General features: G+C 46.8%; 1 protein-coding gene across 2 annotated transcripts in view; it reads right to left on the bottom strand.

The window, feature by feature from the left end:
* STAG1 (STAG1 cohesin complex component) overlaps positions 1–20,975 on the bottom strand; it is a 1,292,585-nt gene extending 1,271,610 nt beyond the window's left edge. The window contains exon 1 of one of the 2 annotated variants that reach the window (XM_085634343.1): positions 20,695–20,975. The gene's annotated coding sequence lies outside the window, so the exon portion shown is untranslated. Of the gene's footprint in view, positions 1–20,680 lie in introns of both variants that reach the window. The other variant, XM_085634344.1, reaches the window with a different exon arrangement.
* Positions 20,976–22,119: the final 1,144 nt, after the last annotated feature.

Here is a 22,119-nt window from a genome sequence, read left to right as displayed (position 1 = left end):
AGTACTCCGGGAACCCCAGGATCAGGGGGACAGGGAAATATCAGAAGTATCTTCAAAAGGGGGCGTACAAATGTTACCTCGGTAGGCGTTCCACTGACCCCAAATTCTACCCCACGCCCCAGGCTTGCCCCGCACCAGATATACCGTCTTCTCCCTGAACATACACCAGTCCATATTCTCCTTCCACACTGACATGGTGGGAGGCCGTCGGGAACCCCAAAGCTGCGCGATATCCCTCTTTGCAATCATGTTCCCAAGTGCCGCCCACCGGGCCTGGGCAACGTTATAATCATTCGGCTCCCATACATTCAGCAAACATCGACGAGCCTCAGGCAACAGAGCAACCCCAGTGACACACTCCATTACCGCATGCACACGGCGCCAATAAGCCGCAACCTCGCGACACTCCCAAAGGATATGAAGGAAGGTGGCACTCATACCACAGCCGCACTTACACAGCCCATCCAAAGAAAAACCCACCGCAACCAAACGAGGACCCGTCACATACACACGGTGAAGAATTTTAAGCTGGACAAGACGGAGACGGGCAGGAATGGCGACCTCTTTCGGGGAGGACAATGCAGACTGCCAGTCCTCGTCATCCAACTCAAACCCGTCTCCGGTCCAGGCCTCCCGAAGATGCACAAGGAGGTCCGCCCGACTGTTGATTAATTTCTTATAAATCAAAGAAATCGTACTATCGGGCAGATGACCATCAAGTATACGGTCCTCGAGTGGTGAAGCTACGGGGATCGTGGTACCAGCCTTGAAAACCGACAGCAAAGCGTGGCGAACCTGTGCGTACCTGAAGAACTCCCTCTCTCAGCTCATACTCACTCTGAAGCGCCGCAAAGGATTTGACAGAACCTTTCACCCAGAGATCACCCACTCTGCTAATGCCAATCATATCCCAGTTCTCAAAACCTTTCGTCGTCCAGAGGCATCCCAATCCGTCCGACGCAAACAGGGGGGGGGGGGGGGGGGGGGGGGGGGGGTCGCTCGTGTCAGGCGATCATTCCAACGCATGGCCACATTGGCATCCCTCCACGCACGCACTGCAATCTTAGTGGGTCCCGTTAGGTTCCTCCCCGCCGTCCGAGAATAGAGCGCTCTATTGAAGTTGCCACCAGGCAACTGATATTTATCCATCTCGAAAGCCGGATATGGGCCGGGTGCATACGTAGCATGGTTGACAGCGGACGGCTGGGAGGCCCAATAGTACCTCCTGATGTCCGGGAGCGCAATGCCCCCGTCATTCCAGGGGAGAGTCAGTTTTGCAAGAGCGATACAAGCGCGACCGTCCCAAATAAGTCTCCTCTGTAGACCCTCCACCTCCCGGAAGTAGGCCGCCGGAATATCAAAGGAGTTCTGGAGTGCGTAAAGAAATCGGGGCAGGGACATCATTTTAAAAAGTGCCGCTCGACCGAGTGGCGACAACGGCAACCTACGCCAGCGAGCCACGTCCAACTTTAGTCGCCGGAGAGGAGGAAGGAGATTATGCTCATGGCGGACCGCCGGGTCCAACGATACGTAGATCCCCAAGTACTTGAAACCGGATTGCGAAATTTGAATGAGAAACCTATTCGGCAAGGGGGGAAGGTCACCGGAAATAGCATACACACAGGATTTGGACCAGTTAATGATCAGCCCGGAGTTTTTCCCGAAAGAAGTGAGGACGTCAAAAAGGACATTAAGGGACTCATGCGGGGAGGTGAGGTACAAAAGAATATCGTCGGCGTACAACGAGACTCGGTCCTCAAAGCCAGGGGCCCACTGAACGCCCTTTATCGACGGTTCCCATCGGAGCCAGGCTGCAAGCGGTTCTAAAGCAAGAGCAAAGAGCAGGGGGGACAGCGGACACCCCTGCCTAGTACCCCTCCCGAGTGCGAAGGGCTGGGACACCCTCCCATTGACAACAACCTGAGCCAGCGGATCCGTATATAAAAGTCTGACCCAACTAATAAATCCCGGCCCGAAACCGAACTTCGCCAGAGTGGCCCAAAGGTAGGACCATTCTATCGTATCAAAGGCCATCGTGGCGTCCAAGGAAGCCAAGATGGCCAGCTCGGAAAGAAACTCCGCCCTGGCGAGAACGCCATGCAAACGCTGCAGGTTGAGAGCAGTGTTCCGGTGCGGGATGAAACCAGATTGATCCGGATGAATCAGGTCACAGATAACAGCGAGTAGGCGATTAGCGAGGACCTTGGCGAGGATCTTTGGTTCAGCATTCAGTAGGGAAATGGGCCTGTATGAGGCACAACGATCACGAGGCTTGCCCTCCTTGGGAATCACAACTATGGTGGCCAGCCGCTGGTCACTAGGGAGGGAACCAAGCTCACGCGACTCCAAAAACATATCACGGAGAAAAGGCGCGACTTTATCCGGACACAATTTGTACAATTCAATGGGCAATCCGTTGGGGCCCATAGCCCTACCAGTACGAAGGGAACGAATCGCGATAGCAATCTCGTCGGCTGACAACGATGCCTCCATGCACTCTCGATCCTCTTCAGACAAGCAAGGCAGCGCAATGTCCCTCAACAAGGAACGAGAGTCAACCTAATCTCTGTCGGACACCGGGGAGCAAACCACACGAAAATAATCAGCAAAACACTCCACAATCTCGCCAGGGTCAGTCACACGCACACCACCGGAATCCTGAAGCACAGGGACCACGCGGTTCACTCTCTCCTTCTTATCGAGCCACGCAATCAGTTTACCCGCCTTATCCCCAACATCATACAGTCTACCTTGCTGTTCCCTGTACAGTGTCTTGGCAGCGCCAGTAACAAGGGATTTGTATTCGAACTGTTTCAAGCCAAGGGCGTGGAGCCTATCCTGGGTGACACCAGAGTCTAGCTCAGCCTCCAAATCCAGTATTTCAGCCTCCAGCCTCACAACCTCCCCATTCCTAGCTTTCTTGGTCTCAGCTATTAAAGAGAGGGCCTGTCCACGAATAACAGTTTTGAAAGCTTCCCACAGGGACACGGAGGACAGGACAGACCCCTCGTTCTCCAGGAAGAAGTGGTCGAGCGACTTAATAAGGCTGTCGCGAGTCCTGGGGTTGCGCAGATGCCAAGGGTTAATAGGGGCGATCCGCCCCGCGGCTTGCGTCCCCGTGTCAAAAAGCAGCCACACAGGGGAGTGGTCTGAAATGCCCCGGGCCAAGTGTCGAACCTCCCCAACGTGGGTGCACTGGGCCGCGGGCATGAGGAAGTAATCAAGCCTAGAGAGACTCCCATGAGCCCCCGGAGTGGAAGGTGTATTGACACTGCGTCGGGTGCATTAACCTCCAGCAATCCACCAGACCGAAGGTGTCCAAGAACCCACCGAGCCATGATTGGGAAACGGGAAGGGCCCTGGGGGGGGGGGGGGGGTGACGATCCAGATCGCCGGATAGCACCGAGTTAAAGTCCCCACCCATGAGGAGAAGACTATCGGGGAGTTCCAAGAACAGCCGGCCGACATCCGAGAAAGTAGAGGTCTGGAGGCCTGGGGGGAACATAGATCGTGACCAAGGAAAGGGTCTTGCCCTCCCACCTCCAAGTTAGGGCAGCACAACGCCCTCTGTCGTCAAGGATGACCATATCAATCTCTAGTGGGAGGGAAGACCGGACAAGAATACCAACCCCTCTGGAACCAGTGGTGAACCCAGAGTGTGCAACCAATCGGTATCCCCACCTGTTCATAGCATGACACACATTGCCAACCAAATGCGTTTCCTGCACGAGTACGACATCAGGAGTCAAACGACGCAAATATTGCAATACAACACCCCGTTTGATACGATCCCCCAATCCATTGACGTTCCAAGATATCAACCTCAAACCACTACCCCCATCCCCACAAAAGTAGCAGGAGTCTCCCCACAGAGAGCAGGACACCAGAAGCAAAGAAAGAACCAATATGCCGCCTTGAGAAAAGAAAACACAAACCCCCCAACCAAAACCCATTACAACTCCCCCCTCCCTGCACCCCTGCGAACAACAAAACCACCCCAAAATGCAGTGTGCCTGTCGCCCTAACAATCCCATTCTACAAAAAGACCCCGGAGGAGGAGAGAGGCCCGTCTCCACCCGCCACCCAGACACAAACTTCTATAAGACAAAATATACAAAAAAGGTAGAACCCAACTGAGCAATGTCCGATTATCAAGGTTAGGGACCGGAAGATCACTTCTGTGGAGGCTCACCACCTTCGGCACCGCCAGGATGCCCCACTCGATCGCCCTGGCCAGGCAGGGAATCCAACCAGTCACTCACATTGTCCGGTTGTTCAAAAAAGAAGGTCCGTTCCCAAAAAAAAAAAGCCACAGTTCTTAACAGGGAGAGGCGGACTAAACGTGGCCAACTGGAAATACAAGTTAAAGAACTTGAGGCCACCCATGAGCGCTCTGGCTCGTTCGCAGCCGGCCACCAGTTGACAGCCACCTGGAAACAATTGCGGGAGATAGATATGGGTAAAGCAGAATACGCATTGCTCCGCATTTCGCCAAAAATATTATGCGGGTATTAACAAGGCAGGATAGATGCTTGTGTACTGCCTCTGAGCTCAGGTCACAGAGCGGAGAATCCCTGAAATACAGAGGGCAGGCGGTGTCCCCCTCTGACAAGATGCGCATATAGCAGATGCCTTCCGTGCATTCTACGGATCTCTCTACACAGCAGAACTCCTACTGAAGTCTGACGCACAGGCGTATGTGTCTCAGGTGCCATATCTTGAAGCCGGTGCGACGATGTTCTCTGCTCTAGATGCAGATATCACCACTCAGGAGGTCTTAGAGGCCATCCAGAAGTTACAGCCCAACGAGGCACCAGGCACAGATGGCTATAGTGCCAAATTCTAAAAGGCTTACGCCTCACAGCTCGTCTCCCTCTTGGCACGCTTGTTTAACACTCAGTGCTACAGGCACAGTACACGACTGTGTGCTTAGCTACGATCACAGTGATTCCTAAAACCAGTAAAGACCCAAAATGCTGTTCTTCCTACTGCCCGATCTCCCTCTTGAACATTCACACAAGTATCTTTGTCTGTGTTCTCGCTCACAGACTAGCTCACTATCTGGTTGACCCAGTTCAGGCTGGGTTTATACCGAAGCAGGGGTGTAGTGATAACACAAAGGGGCTGTGCCACTTGGTGGATATGGTGAGACGCGTTCAGACACCAGCCTTACTGCTCTGAATTAATGCTGAAAAGGCCTTTGATCGTGTGCACTGGCCTTTTATATGCAGTGTCCTACAGAGAGTAGACATTACCTCCCAGTTTTGTAAGTGGGTCCGATCATGCTTCCACGCCACACTGGCCAGTGTGTAGGTAAATGGTGTGAATTCGGCCCGTTCCCTATCACGCATGAACACTGCAGGGTTGCCCGCCCCACTGCATTTTTGCGCTCTATATGTAGCCCCTAGCAGAGCGCATACAGAACAACCGCAATACAACAGGCATACAGATGGCCGGGAGAGAACATAAGATCATACTATACGCAGACAATGTTATTTTGACCCTCACAGACTGAACACACCTTGACTGCCGCGGTGACTGAGCTAACCAAAGTCAGTGCCGTCTCCAGATTAAGGACCAATCTGCAAAAAATCCCTGGCCTTCGGTATAGCCATCCCAGTGATGGACAGCTCGTTTGGCAAACCTCGTGCCCTTCCAGTGGGCAGAGAACGGGGTCCCATCTCTGGGGCTCCAGATCCACTCTTGGCCACAGTGACCCAGAACTACGGCCTCCTTTTGACCAACAGGCAATCTACTCTCGCCACCTGAAAGGCTCAAAACCTGTCGTGGCGTGGGCGCATAGCAGCCATTAAAATGACATTACGACCCAAACATATTTATGTCAGGAAGACTCTATCGCTCCAAGATACTCAGATGAGAAACTATTGTCTGACCTTTACACCTTCCTGAATGCACCACAGACCCGAATAAAAATCACCTGCACGTGCCAGATGGGAAAGGTAATGTAAGACACCTTCAATGACAGGGAGTAGAATGACATAGTGCACGGAGCTCGTGCATCCGCCCTAAACACCACCAGTAAAGAGAGGTTCCTAAAAATCGCACACTACAGGTATCTCACACAAGCTAAAAATGGCCACATGGGCACCGACGAGGGATTACCGCTGCTGCCGTCGCTGTGGCCAACAGGGCACACTTGCTCCCCTCCTATAGCAGTGCCCTAAGCTGCAATCCTTTTGGGACGGTGTCATGGAGGCGATAAATACCATTTACACAACAGATATTCCAAGGTTTCTAAGCTATGTACTACTGGGCCTCCCAACCATCTCACCTGCCCTTTGCAGTCCCCCTGGGGTAGAGCTATCACCCTCGCACTAGGGGCAGCCAAACAACCCCTAGCAAATGGGGCACAGAAGCTATCAAAACACATCTAGATTGGCTACACAGGTCATGAGATACACTAGGGATGGAAAAGCTGACAGCAGTGGCAATGCAACGTCTCCCCCTTTTTGATCAGATGTAGCAACACTGCCTCGCATACCTGTCGGCTGAGTTTCTGGGGGCTGTTCTGCCCTCGCTATTTATGAGTCTAACGTTTAATACCAGCTGCTACGCCTAATGAGCAAACCACACCACCTGACTGTACCCCCTAGATTATACTACTTACGAGTAACCGCACCTAGATTTCCCCTCTCTGGTATTTCTCGACCCTTCTTTCTAGTTTGCATTCTCTACTTAATTACATAATGTTCTATGCCTACAATGTCAAATATCTCAACACCTAAGTGGCCAATGCAGGTAAGTGGGCAGTATTGTAATGAACCCAATTTGAAAATAATTAAAAGGATCTAAATCCTAAAACATGATTTCTACACATTGCAGGTCCTGTGGCAGTCCTTTCAACAGCACAGGAGCCTAATATCAGGGAGCTCCGGTGGGGCAGGTGCAGCTTTAGCGATTCAGAGAATCAGGTTGCTAGTTTACCAATTGTCAGTGTGAACAAGAACCCTCTCATGTTGGCAGTCCTGGCTCTGGACATCAGGCAATGGACAAAGGTTCTGTGTATAGAGAAGGGCATGCCGATTGCCTTTACCACCAACTTACTCTCAAATCAGAATCCTTCTCTGTGCCCTCGTGTGTCAGACCATATCAGGAGATTAAGTACCCCAGACACTTATTCCCCACTTTAATGCTCTTTTCTCCCATGGAGCTTGGGAAGTTGACACTGTGTGCTCCCTCGGCCTAAGGGTCTCTTTTACGCCTTGCGCCCCTTCCAGTTTCTGGGTAGAGGGGAAGAAACAAAAATAGATGACCACAAGAAGTTCTAGTAGAACCTTGAGACCAGTTACCCTCCTACAACAGCTCTATTCAACACGGATTCCCCACACCCTCCTTGTGGAAGCCTCTTCGGTCAAAATTTTCTCTCCTGAACCCCACCTAGAGGTCTGGAACTTGAAAGGTTAAAGCCTGAAGGGTATGGACAGTTCTAGTGGAGTGGACCTTTGCATGTAATTAGACCAGGTGGCCCAGCACTCTTAAGGCTTATGCAAGTCACTGGCAGCATTGTGATTCCTGGTGTTCTTTCAGAGGGTTGCAGGCTTCCTATTTTAATCCATGTATGGTTCTAGATTTCCTCACACAGACAGGGTTTCATTGGGCAGGCAGTTTTCACAATGCAGAGGGAATGGGCAGCCATCCACACTTTGAGGGTTCGAGCTCAAACCTGTTTAGCTACCGGTTTTTCATGACCGGAGGAGTTTTTCTACTGATGTCCAGAGGATCATACTTCAATTTCCACATGGAACTTTCATCGGGGAGATTGTGGTTTTACTATGTCATCATGCACTTCTAGTCTCTCAGGAAAAATAGGTGTAGCCATCATATAGTCCTTTCTTAACTGCACTATAGAAACGCCATCCTAACAGGGTCACCTAAAGCTCATCTAGCCCCACTAAGGTCAGTCCTCAACATGGCAACCCGACTCATAACTGGTATAAAAAGATTTGAACACATCTCACCAACCCTCAACGCACTCAACTGGCTTCCCATGGAAGGTAGATGTATTTTCAAACTGGTCAGCATCACCCACAAGGCCCTTCACACCCAATCCCCAAACTACCTAAACAGCAAACTAGTAAAAGCAGGAAAATCCAGAACTCTGAGAAGCACCAACTCTCTTCTTCTCATCCCTTCGAAACTGAAAAAGAAAACAACCCAGCGGCGGTCCTTCTCTGGCAACGTACCCATGATGTGGAACGCACAAGAACCTGAAACTCCTTCTCCTCAACCAATACTTAAATGACCAAGGCAACCGTCCTAGGCATCAATAACCTAGTGGACTCCCCACTCACTTTGACCTTCAAGGATGGTGGTTTTCTGGCTGTGTCAGCCACCTGCGTCCTTCTCCCTCCACTGGATACATAAGTATTGTCTTTGCTTTTATCTTTATGCATCCTCATGTCCTGCGATGTTATGCAATCTCATCTTTTCCTTTGTGTATGTAAAGTGCTCGATACCCATGGGTCTGGCTAGAGCTATATAACATTTTATAAATAAATAACCAGGATTCTATCTTAAAGTTCTGTCTTCATTTCTCAGCAAAGAAATTGGAGCAAAAGACGGAATGTCACTATGTCGCCCTCCACTCAGAATCCAAACACAAAAGACCTGGTTAGACATAACACTGTAAATCTTAGTAACTTCTATTAAACGGGTATTATTTACTCCTAGGTAGGGCTATGCTCACTGATCCGGTCATGCTCACCTCTAAGTGTTCTCATTAAAAATTATTTAAACTAGTCACACCCACCAAAGAAAATATGTGAGAGAAGTCAGAAAGTGCCTCATGTAAGCACCATCCATGGAGCTACTGCTTGGTACTCAAATTCAGGACAGAATCCTTTGAAATGATGCAGAAAATCCGGCTAAATACGTTTGAGGACAAAACATTAGATCCTCCCTCAATATTTTCTACCAATTTGCCCCTCTGTGTTATGTCTCCCTAATTCTTTACTGGGCCCAGAAGTTACAGTGTTTGAACAACAAGGACTAAAAGATATTGCAAGTCTGGAACAGTTGTATAGTCTACAAACATTTCAGAATATGAGCAAGACTGACTGGGACGCCATTAAATCTTTGCTGGCGAATGAAAATATAATAATAAAACCGGCCGACAAAGGTGGTGCAATTGTGGTATTCAATGTTGAAGATTATGAAACTGAGGTATTGAAACTGGTGGGGATTTATTCAAACTATAGACCACTTGTGAGACCCTACAGTGAACTTCACGATACAATCAGGAAGATGGTGGCAGATGCAAAAGAGATGAAATGGATAACCCATAAAGAAGCAGAGTTACTTATCAAACCTAAACCAAGAACTCCAGCATTTTACATTCTGCCTAAAATGTACGAGGCCCAAAGTCCACTGCCTGGACGCCCAATTGTATCGGGTATTCAATGACTATTGGGACCCCTTCACAGTTTGTTGACTTCTTTTTAAGAGAGAGAGTTATTAACCAACCATCCTTTGTGCAGGATACCAACGATAGCCTCACTATTTTAGAACCTTTGAATACGATGCATCGAACCAATTCCTGGCTACCATTGATATTGGATCACTTTATACCAGCATTCCCCAAGATGCCACGCTGGTGTCAGCAGCGCGTGCACTTGGGGACGTGAGTGGTTCTATGGTACACCACCGTCCTTTGTTATCAAATGTGTGGAATTGGCTACCAGAACCAGTTGTACGTTCAGGTCTCTGGGAACTCAACAGGGGCAACTTTCGGACCCAGTCTGGCGTGTATCTACATTGGCCACTTTGAGAATTTTAGACATCACGTCTCCAATCCATTTCTACAGTATATAGCTCGCTGGAAGAGAATTATTGACGATGTGCTATGTATTTGGGCAGGACCTGAGGAACGATTATATGATTTCCTTCACTGGTTGAATGAAGCCGATAGATGTCTACGTTTTACATGGACTATCGATAGACACTCAGCAGTTTATCTGGATATTACAGCAAAAGACCTGAAACTCTACACCACTGTCCACCAGAAACCAACGGATAGGAATTCGCTCCTGCATTACAAGTCTTTCCATCCCAGGGCATTGCGGAATAACCTCCTGGTGGGTCCGCTTTTTAGATACCGCAGGAACTGTACGGACACCAGTACATAGGTTGAACAATCTGAGAGTCTTGCCAAACGTCTTGTGGCTAGAGAATATCCCCCCCCTACTCCCCAAGATGATCAAAAGGGCACGCAAGAGTGCCCTGAACACTCCACGTGAGGCACTTATGGAAAGAAACAAAAGTAGTAAAGATGTTTGCCTTCCAGTGGTAACCACTTTTGACCCCTGGTCTATGAAAATCAGACAAATCATCAGGAAGCATTGCCATCTGTTGGAGATAGACCCGAAGAAAATGCCCCAACCGAGATTCACCTTCAAAATGGCGACCAATCTGAAAGATCGGTTGGTCCACACTCGCCAATATAATTCAAGGGAACGGGACACAGGAGTACCATCAGTACATCTTCCACGTGGGAACTGTACAGTGCGTCACTTGACTCAAGCACCAAAAAGTGTTACCTTGGTGGACAGAAAACCATGGTTTCAAAATAAGTTTAGCAAATGTAACACCATCAATGTTGTTTACTGACTGAGCGTTACATTATATTGGCCTCAACTCAAGAAAAATCAAGGTGAGAATTCAAGAACACATCAGCACCCTCAAGGCAGGGAAGCTCACTACACGACTGGTCCGCCATTTTCAAGAAGTAAAACATAACTGCAGGGATCTGAAATGGATGGTTTTGGAGCGAGTGGTGGGTGAACCACATGCCATAAGGTGACTAGTTGGCTTTTTTCTGAACAAGTAGACCAGATGGGCTTGAATTAAACCATTGAATGGAATAGGGTGGGTAAATAATTCCAACCTTACTACATGCACGGTAAGGAGGTGACATACATTTAGATACATATGTACAGACAGGAAATTAGCTAGCTAGTACGATTGTTGTACAGAGTAGGCACATATGTATATATAAATAGTGATGAGATCAAGGCGGCTGGACCATGGCGCTGGTGTGATGAATTTCAGGTGAAGAAAGGCTATAAACTGGTTAATAGATCTCCATTTATGCGCCAATACCGGTGGGATACAAGAGGAGATTGATGTATCCCTAACTTTGTTCACTTAAACAACTGGGCTTCTATACAATAATCTTCACTGAAGGATTCTGTATGATAGGGGTTCTTGTCCGTTCTTTAAATTCTGATTACATCATCTAGGAGAAGCAACATTACAATAACAGTTGCTGTATATTGAAATCTATGTCCATAGTAATAGTGGATTAGCTGCGCACATTGGTTGACACTGACTATGCCTCTGTGTGCCACCTTCTGCTTTAAATGAATAAATATAGGCGGATGTTTGAGTTATGTACCAGTATACACTTTATATACGTTGTTGCAACCTTACAACATCAGTTGTGTTGGAAGCGTAGCTGTTTACCTGATAACACGAGATGCGGTTGGATGTATGTTGACTATTATAAGATGGCATCCGCTATAAATGTTACCTTGTTTGCGGTGAACTTTGAATATTGAGAAACATTCCGCTCATGCCTGTGGCCTCCGATTGGCTGTTAACTTGTTTTCATCCAGGGGAGAGGGAGAGGCCTCTGACCGGCTTCCATGTCGCGGCCGGGTTGCTTCATAAGGCATGTGAGTCTTCCATGGTAGAGCACTCGAGCGGGTACCATTGGCGTAGCGGTAAGTGAGGAGGTCATTAGGCTACGGGCGGCTGTCTGACTTTTTGCAGATGACGAGACGCTGAATCTGGTCGCAACTAGGTGAGTGGGACGCCCAGCGTATTTAATAGCGGGCTAATTAACAGGGATCCCAATGTAACATGTATAGATATGGCCCGTTTCCCCACTCTTTTCTTTTTTATAAAAATGACGCACTTGACAGTTTTTTTAGGAATTTTAGATGGTATACAAATTCTGGAGACAAAAAAGAAAAGATGGGAGTCCCAGGTTAAACAGACCCACCACAAGAGGGAAAGCACATGTCTTGCCTCTTGGTGCCCTCACACACCCCGAGGGGTGTCATGCTTCATCATCGGGCTATGCTCCTCGTCAGGCCGGCGCTGCAATTCCCAACGGGCCCCCCGAAGGGTCACTTTCTCGGAGATCTTTTGAGGCACGCCGGATGGTGTATGAGGGTGTGTGGGGTGTGGGTTTTAAATGAGGGTCGCTAGAATGTGTGTAAAGTGGATTAAAAATGGCTGGGGGTTATATTGATGTAGTAACCCTCCTGCCAAAAATAAAAAACTCTAAATTAGAGTATGGCCCCCAAGGACACATTGTACCTCGGTGTCATTAAAAACGGTCAACATGTTTCGCGCCTCTGTCGCTATTCAAGTCGTTGGCGCTTCATCAGGACCAAAGAAGTGCAAAAGGTAGTGACATGCACATGAGTGTGTGCGTGAATATAAAATTGAAACATAAATACCCACAATATATGTCAGGGCGGGCCAATTGTACTGCTCCTGAACATAACCTAGGACACAGAAACAAAAGAGGATACAGTTACAAAGGACGTGCATTAGACTGGCTTAATGCAGCGTAGTGTGCCACAATCGTGTGCACCACATACCAATGTCATACAAAGAAAAAAGGAAAAAGGACGAGACCAAGTGGGGATACATAACTCCCTTGTCTGTTGTTTACTTAAAACATGGAGGATACCAAGGCAGGTGTATCGTGGCGTGTCAATATTACAAGGAAACCCTCTTGTATGACGAGCGGAGAGTCTCCCTATTCGTAGTGATATACACTCCATTATAAAAGGGGGGTTTCTCTACTTGTTGAGATCCCAGACAAGTTTTACTACACATCCAACAAACAAATTCCCTTGAGGTATGCTTACCTCTAAATGAGCACAAATCACCTCAATGGTTGTTGGCGATTAGACGCCCGCACCGTGTCAGGTTGCTGAGATAAAGGCATGACAAAAAGTAAGCACAAGTGAACAGGGGGTGCTGTCATCACATCCAAAGACATAGGTTACGTGACCTTATCCCCAATCGTCATCGGGTACTCACTGTCGATAGCAGGTGCCTGTACTTCTTACACCTACGCGTCCAACCGCCAAGCCAGTAATACATTGGAGGCAGCGGGACGGAGCTTTTAAACTCGTAGGTTCCTCGATAAATCCTACTTCCGGGGCGTGCCATGCTTAGAGTTGCAAAAGCGCATGTGTGCAAATGCGCCCTTACTGTGCATGCGCAAACCGGGGCTAGTAATCCCCTGAGCATGGGCGTCCCGAGTGGAGGTTTATTATTAATGGCACTCTATGCGGTCAAAACACAGCTTATAAAACGTGTACCGGTCAATGCCAGGGTGAAGCGATCTGGTCGTAAAAGGTAGGTAAAGTCCTCCTAATGGCTGCGTCTACTAAACTCTCAACGTAGATCACAGTAGGCATACCCATAATGGTTAGTGGAGTATAGCCCATGCCACATATTTATCTGGGATAATCAAATTACTACATCTTGTGTATTGGCAGGAGGGTTACTACATCAATATAACCCCCAGCCATTTTTAATCCACTTTACACACATTCTAGCGACCCTCATTTAAAACCCACACCCCACACACCCTCATACACCATCCGGCATGCCTCAAAAGATCTCCGAGAAAGTGACCCTTCGGGGGGCCCGTTGGGAATTGCAGCGCCGGCCTGACGAGGAGCATAGCCCGATGATGAAGCATGACACCCCTCGGGGTGTGTGAGGGCACCAAGAGGCAAGACATGTGCTTTCCCCCTTGTGGTGGGTCTGTTTAACCTGGGACTCCCATCTTTTCTTTTCTTTTTTGTCTTCTGTATAAGACATATGGGTCAATCTCTGGACCCTTATCTTTGGAACAGTGCCCAACCTTTTTTGTGGTAATATAATCTTTGGGAGCATGGACACTGGACCATTAACTGGCTCCTTGGTCCCCCCCCCCCCTTTTTTGATGGAATACAAATTCTGGATACACCTTGAAGCTCTTAACCTTATGATGCTGGAGGTGTGATAACATATTTTGAGTATTACACTTCCATGATGAAGCTGGTGATGTGATATATGTGTAAATTCACAGGTACGCTGTCGTTGGCTGCATTTTACTTTAAAAGGAGGCTAAACTCTAGCCCCCATGGTAAGTTGCTGGTAGGAGTCCCATCTGGCAACCACCTGGTAAATAGGTAATTTGGTCAACATACACTTTGTGAGAAGTATTGTAATTTTGTAATGGCAACACACAATAACCAGTTTACAACTTCTGTGTTTTTCTTTGAGTCTGGCACTACCTTTCTTTCTTCTACTGTGTTTATCAACCACTACAGATTTAAAAAGCATCCGTGAGGTGGAGATGCGTCCCCGTGCCCTGAGGAAATTGCCATAAATTTTGTAGGCAATGAAACATGTCGGCCAATGCATGCTAAAATGGTCTAAACATGCTGTTTATTTTAATAGTGTCCACACTCAGATTAAAAGAAAGAATGTATAGAATAGTTGTTCACAACTCATTTTTAAACAGGAAATCTATTTTCTTTTCTTCAAATTACGTGGCCTAGGCGGTTGATGGATGATCACTACACATTATATTTCTTTACCATTTCACATGAGCCTGAGAGTTGGGCAACACTTACACTTTGTTTATCTTTCTGTCAAGAAAGTTGCCAATGATGACAGAACGAGCAAACTGGTTAGTACCAACCAGCAGCTCCATAAATAGTGCCTATGTGAGGCACTTCTCTCACATTTTTTGTTTGGTGGGTGTGAGACTAGTTGGTTGATATTTACAATTTTTAACGAGAACACTTAGAGGTGGTCATGACCGGATCAGTGAGCATAGCCCTACCTAGGAGTACATAATACTGGTTTAATAGAAGTTACAAAGATTTACAGTCTTCTGTTTAATCAGGTCATTTGTGTTTGGGTTCTCTTTATTTCTCACAAGACCTGGACATCTGTTTTTATTTTTCTTCTTCCTCGGTCAAGAAACTTCATTTACACTTTGAGTGTGCACAGGGCCCTTTCGATTTATTTGGCAAAGACTGCTTCCTTTCACCATATCAATTCTTTACTCCTTTTGGTCTGGCAGGTAAGGGATGGATGGACATCCTTCAACTACATCGCAGAGTTGATGGGTTCATCTAGCAATCACTTTAGCATACAAGGCTTTTTGGGGAGGGGTGCTGGGCAGATGGAGTGGTCTCTTCCTGGTCATGGATCTTCCACTTTTTTGGTTTCCTTTCAAGAGGTTTCTTCCCACACTCATTACCCATTACAGACAACAAGCCCTGGATGATATCACAACCTCTTGGCCTCAGGATTTTGAAAACTACGGTCTACTGACTGCATTGCTGCTTCTTATTGTAATAAAGTTCAGTGGTTAGTTCAGTACCTTGCCTCTGTAGCCGTTAATTCTAGCTGCTCGCTTCTGCGTGACTAAGACCCCATCTAACAAGAGATGGAATAAATAGAATCAAAGGCAAATTAAGGAAATGCCTTGCTTATTTCCCAATACTCTTCATCCCTCTAGTCACAGACTTCCTCACCACATTTCAATGACCAAGGAGATTTAGTATGACTGCTGGGCATTAACGGTGCTGGGTATCCAAGATGTTAATTGGTAGCAGATCCATGGTGTAGCTCAGTTTCTCGGTAATTGAGTGCTTGATTCATTTTACTAGGGAAACATTGTGACAGAAGAACGGTCACAAGAAAGATGAAGACTGCCATCAGCACTCACTTCCTAGCAGAGTGCAAAAAATATGTCATAACCATTCAAGGCAATGGCCTAGTGATACCAAGACTGTGGCAATTAGTGATTCTTAGGCCTCACAGACGACCACTTCAAAACACTAATCAGGGTACCCACTCAGGAACAAGAGATTCAGAAAGCATGACCATACCACACCACCACTTCTGGAACTACATTGGCGCCACCTGCAATTCTCAATACCTTCTGTGGAATATTGAAGACTGCTCTGTCCAACCTCTTCTCTGGTAGGCAAGCTCACCTTTACTTGTGGTGAATGCAATATACATGCAGCTAATTGGCAAACTTGAAACACATTTGATGGAAGTGGCCCAAAGGCAACCCACTCCCTTATGCACGACTGATCTAAAACTTCAACTAAACCGAGAGCCAAAGAAAACCAATTTTTTAGCAAGTTTTACCTACCTACTAATTCATACAATCAGTTAGGTCTGCACTAACTAGTTATCTATGCAATTTACCACATCTTAAACCACTAGACCTCTTTTTAAAGAATCCACTGGATGAACAATGTCACAATACATCAAAATCTAAAGCAGGCATCAAACACCGCAGCATTTTACAATGGCTTTGGCGACTGTTAGAAATGTAGGACTAGATAAATATATGTTCTCTCTAAAATGGAGGGCCCGGTTTAGATATCCAAAATGCAGAAATCTAATTTAGGAAACCTTATCAGAGGCAAGACCCATTTCTCGTTGAAGCAAACTCAGCTACCAGCACTGCGGTTTCAGGAGCATGTTATTGGCTAATTTATTTATAAAGTTGTATATAGTGCTAGCTAGACCCGTGGGTATCAGATCACTTTACATACACAAAGGAAAAGATAAGCTTGCATAACATCGAAGGAAATGAGGATGCATAAAGATAAAAGGAAAGACATAATACTTATGTATCCAGTGAAGGGAGAAGTACGCAGGTGGCTGACACAGCCAGAAAACCACCATCCTTGAAGGTCAAAGTGAGTGGGGAGTCCACTAGGTTATTGATGCCTAGGACGGTTGCCTTGGTCATTTAAGTATTGGTTGAGGGGAAGGAGTTTCAGGTTCTTGTGCGTTCCACATCATGGGTACGTTGCCAGAGAAGGACCGCCGCTGGGTTGTTTTCTTTTTCAGTTTCGAAGGGATGAGAAGAAGAGAGTTGGTGCTTCTCAGAGTTCTGGATTTTCCTGCTTTTACTAGTTTGCTGTTTAGGTAGTTTGGGGATTGGGTGTGAAGGGCCTTGTGGGTGATGCTGACCAGTTTGAAAATACATCTACCTTCCATGGGAAGCCAGTTGAGTGCGTTGAGGGTTGGTGAGATGTGTTCAAATCTTTTTATACCAGTTATGAGTCGGGTTGCCATGTTGAGGACTGACCTTAGTGGGGCTAGATGAGCTTTAGGTGACCCTGTTAGGATGGCGTTTCTATAGTGCAGTTAAGAAAGGACTATATGATGGCTACACCTATTTTTCCTGAGAGACTAGAAGTGCATGATGACATAGTAAAACCACAATCTCCCCGATGAAAGTTCCATGTGGAAATTGAAGTATGATCCTCTGGACATCAGTAGAAAAACTCCTCCGGTCATGAAAAACCAGTAGCTAAACAGGTTTGAGCTCGAACCCTCAAAGTGTGGATGGCTGCCCATTCCCTCTGCATTGTGAAAACTGCCTGCCTAGTTACTTTAATGAGTCGGATAGGACGAGGGAGCAGTTTAGAGCATCAAGCTCCTTGAGCCAGACTTGAATTGGTTGGTGGTTACTTTTCGGAGAGAACAGTATTCATTCTGTTTTGTCCGGGTTCAGTTTTAAGTGGTTTGCTTTAAACCAGGTTTGGATCTTGGTTTAGCGTGACATTGATGTTTTGGACGTCACTGGACGATTTGATTTTGTAGTATATTTGTGTGTCATCAGCGTATAGGTAGTAATGAACCCCAGCTTGTTTCAAAATAATTGCAAGGGGTTCCATGAAGAGATTGAAGAGAGAATCGATCCTTGCAGGACTCGAAGTTTGACTTGTGTTGGTACAGAGGCAGGAGTGGATTTTAATCTGTTACGAACGGTACTGAAGGAAGGAAGTGAACCATTCTAGTACTGTGCCATTAATGCCACATCGGCTCTTCAGTTTCAAGTAAAGCTTGATGGTTTACTGTGTCAAATGCCGCTGATAAGTCAATAAGGATGAGTAGGCAGGCTTCACCTCCAACTAAGGCCCTGTGGATATCATCTGCAATATTGAGCATCGCTGTTTCGGTGCTACAACCTTTCCTGAAACCCGACTGAAAGGTATCGAGGAGGTTGAAGACGTCAATATGTTTGTTGAGTTGTTGAAGAATGCACTTCTCCAGTGTTTTAGCTAGGAACGGAAGGTTGGAGATAGGTCTGAGGTTGTTGAGCTCAGCCCCTGGTTTCTCGAGTATGGGTGTGATTTGTCCTAGCTGAAGGGAGTCTGGGACACAACCTGATGTGAGAGAGGAGTTGATAATTTTTGTCTAGAGAGGGGCAATGATGTGGTTGAGTTTTTTTACTATTGTGGATGGGAGGGGGTCCATAGTGTAGGAAGAAGGCTTTAAGCTTGCAATTATATTGAAGACTTCAATTTCCGACATGGGTTCGAAGTTTGACAAATTAGCGTCATTGTTCAGTTGGAAGCAGTTCTGGTTGACCGTGTAAGATTTCGATCTGTATGATCAGGGTTGGTTAAAGGGGGGCAGGTTGCAAGGGAGGGAGGATTTGACATTTGGATGAAGGATTGATCAATTTTTGTGACTATCAGTGAAGAAGCTGGCGATTTCTTCGCACCGATCCTTGGTGGCTTTTATTTCTTGTGGGGGTGTGCTGTTTGTTTGACTTTTGACAATGTTGAAGAGTTCATTAGGTCTATTCTTCGTCTGGTCTAGTTGGCTGCGGAAGAAGGTGGCCTTTTGACCGTATAGTGATATTCCAATCCTCTCCTCTTGGGTCTGCCTATGTATCTGATTCATAAGTTACAGGTGGTACAAAATGCTGCAGCAAAACTAGTACCTCAACTACCTCGTCAAAGCTCCATCACAAAGAGTTTGTGGAAATTCCATTGGTTACCAGTTGGTAAATGATTTCTTGTTAAAGTTTTAATTATTGTGTACAGGGCCCATTACCAAACTGGTCCCAAATTCCTCTCTGATCATTTTGTTCCCGACCAGCTTCCAAGAATGTGGAGATCTGTCTGCAATAATATTCTCGACATCCTGAAGTTCAAGTTACAAACTGGGGGCAGATCTATATCTAATCTTGGGACAAAAGCATGGAGCATTCTTCCACTCTCTCTATAGCAAGCTGCCAACCTTGCTACTTTCAGAAAGCTTCCGAAAAGCTAGTTCACTCAATCTTAAGTGTTTATTTTCTAGAGGGACAAGTTCCTTTCTTTTGTTTCAGTGTTGTTAGCACCGAGATGCCTCTGGGAGGTGGTGGTTGCGCTTTACAATTGCCAAGTTCATTCATTCCACAATTCCTTATTCCATTGGTTAATGTATAAGATTTGAAGTTTCAGTGTTGTTAGCACCGAGATGCCTCTGGGAGGTGGTGGTTGCGCTTTACAATTGCCAAGTTCATTCATTGCACAATTCCATATTCCATTGGTTAATGTATAAGATTTGAACTCAATATCCAGGTGATCAAAACTCTAAGGCAGGTACTGTATCTTAATTGTGCCACCAATGGCTGAAAAAATTTAGTAAACTTCCCAGATTTATTTGAAAACAGTCTGTATACGTGCGTGTAGAACCCACCTACCTCTGACAATACTGTATAGTTGAACATAAAGCATGCCCAGTCCACCATAAACACCTGTCACTGAAACTACAGGTTTACATCAAGCTATGAAACAAATTGGTTCCTGACATCTTACAAGTTTTGTTTACATAACAGGTAATGTAATATTGGGACAAACAGTAACAAGTAAACATAACTAGAAAACTATTTTTCCGCACATAGCAAGATATTCTGAAAACTAATCTACAATGCCACATCTCCATCAGTTGCACGGGAGAATGGCCACTCCCACACGACCATGCGTGTCAATAGCAGGATAGGCGATGTGCCATCCCAAAAAGCATAATAGTTGAACCAACCATCAATAATGATAATCGAACCCCACACGCCAACAGTGTACACCTCTCTTCCCTTAATTCCAATGCATATTTTCAGAAACTAGGGTCATTAAAGTGACATGTTCTTTCACAACGCAGAAACACTTCAAAAAGTCTTACATTAAAGAAAAGCAAAAGTTACAGCGTGATCTTATGTTGCTGTCTTTTCTGAAGTATTTTAGGCTCCTTCCTACCACCACAACTCTTCAATGTCACCATGAAAGCTACTACATTTGGAACATTCATATGGAACCCCCCTACCCCCAAAGTAATGTGGTTCACGACTTATTCAGAAGCCTGTGGCGTGCATGGTGTTGACATAGTGGGTGCTCAAAGGGTGCTCAAAGGGTACTCTTGCGGTGAAGCCGGTATGAAAGGGGGAGGTCGTATATGATCAGGATTACAGCCTGCACCCGGAAACCAAAGAGAGTGAATCATAAAGGTGTGCGGAGAAGGGAAACAACTATGCAAGCAACAAACGTGCAGAAGGAAACCTGCACACAAGATCAATGCAGGTTGCGTGTGCGGGTTTGGGGGCTCTTCTCACCACCCCGCCCACACACAGGACAACGGAGGTACTCACAGGTCGGGAAGAGGGCCCTAAAGGCACCTTAAGCCACCCTCAGAACACTATTGCATGGGAGTAGGAAGTGTAAACAAAAACAGCCCTTCCTTCCAGGCCTCCAAATAACCCCCTCCCCAGGTCCACCAGGCCTCCATATTTGGACCAAAGAGACTGTCTCCCACCCCGGCAGATAATGTAACGTACCCCGCAAGCCTCACCTCCACTGTCCATACCGGCGCCGCCGCCGCCTCCAGGGGGGGGAATAAAAACTCGTGTCCCCCCGAACCCCGGAAAAAATATGGAAATGAAGCCAACAGGGGTCACGCTCTGCGGGCCCCTGCAAAGGGTTAAAAGGGGGGCAAGTGCCCGGAATAATTAATTAAAAAAATGGGGGGAAAACGAGCCACGGAGAATAAAAGCGGGGCCGCGCCTCTTCATCGGAGCAGCAATCCTAAGCCGCCATCTGGTGGCATTTTCCACACGAGAATGGCGCAGATGCAAAGCCAGAGCCCGACCGCCCCCTGGCGGCCGCGCTCTGACTAGGCTCAGGCGCGAAAACAACAGGCGGCTCCGGTAAGAAGGGCGGGTTAAACTAAGACTGTCAATCAAAGTCACCGGAAAAAGCATGTACCACTGGGGGCGGGAAAAGGAACAGCTAGAACCTGTCAATTACACGAAGTCAGAAGTAGGTGTGGCAATCTTCAGAAGTGCCGTCACTCACGCCCGACTACAAAGCAAGAGCAGAGAATGGGCGGAGCTACGCAAGGCACTCAAAAAGAGCGCGAGACGGACATGCAGGCGGAGCCTGTCTCCTACGTACATTCCACCCGTCCCGCTAGCTGCTTCTCACTGACTCTGACGTCGCACAAGAAGGCTTCAAGCCAAAATCAAACGTTTTCGCGCGAAAAATCAACGCATGCGCGTTTCGCTGTGAAGCTAATCTTCCATGCATGCGGCTTTCATTGTATGAGACTCTGAGCGCTTAGCTGATATGAGATCTATCTGCCAGCCTGCAGCTTTTTTTTCTTGACATATAAAAGGTGCGGTCGTGCCTCGTGTCCACAATTAGACTATGGTGCTGAAAGTGGGGAGTAAATTTGACCCCCCCAACCCTGCGTTCACCCAGCAACAGTGACGCAAACGCACGTGCCTGGGTTAGCTGCGTAATTGAAGCCCGCTCTAAAATGGCGATACAGCAGCGCAATTCCTATCGCAGCCGGTAGGGTTTTAGGCACGCACCTCCGTTACAACCAAATCTACATTTCTCGTTAATAGCAGGCAGTCTAGACACGTCTTTTATCTCGCTATACTTTTTTTTTGATGGGTAATACCAACGAGCTGTTTGATATACTGAAAAAAATTATAATCCATTAAACGAGCCTGCTTTTCCACAACCATCTTCATGATCTTCTTTCTGCTGATACTTCACACATCTTTGTAACTGAGATCTTAGCGTATGTCTTGTTGAAAGTGAAACTCTCACTTGTCTTATTTTATTTATTTATTTTGCAGTTTTTTTATAGCGCGAACTCGACCCGAAGGTATCAGATCTCTTTACATGAGCACCAGTTGCATTACAGACGATCACATTCGTTTTTAGGTCTCGCCTAGCGAACGCAGCGCATGCGCTGCTTCGCCTTGGC

The sequence above is a fragment of the Triturus cristatus genome, chromosome 11 (genome assembly GCF_964204655.1).
Source record: "Triturus cristatus chromosome 11, aTriCri1.1, whole genome shotgun sequence".
Classification (NCBI taxonomy): domain Eukaryota; kingdom Metazoa; phylum Chordata; class Amphibia; order Caudata; family Salamandridae; genus Triturus; species Triturus cristatus.
This window is presented reverse-complemented; position numbering and strand designations above follow the sequence as displayed.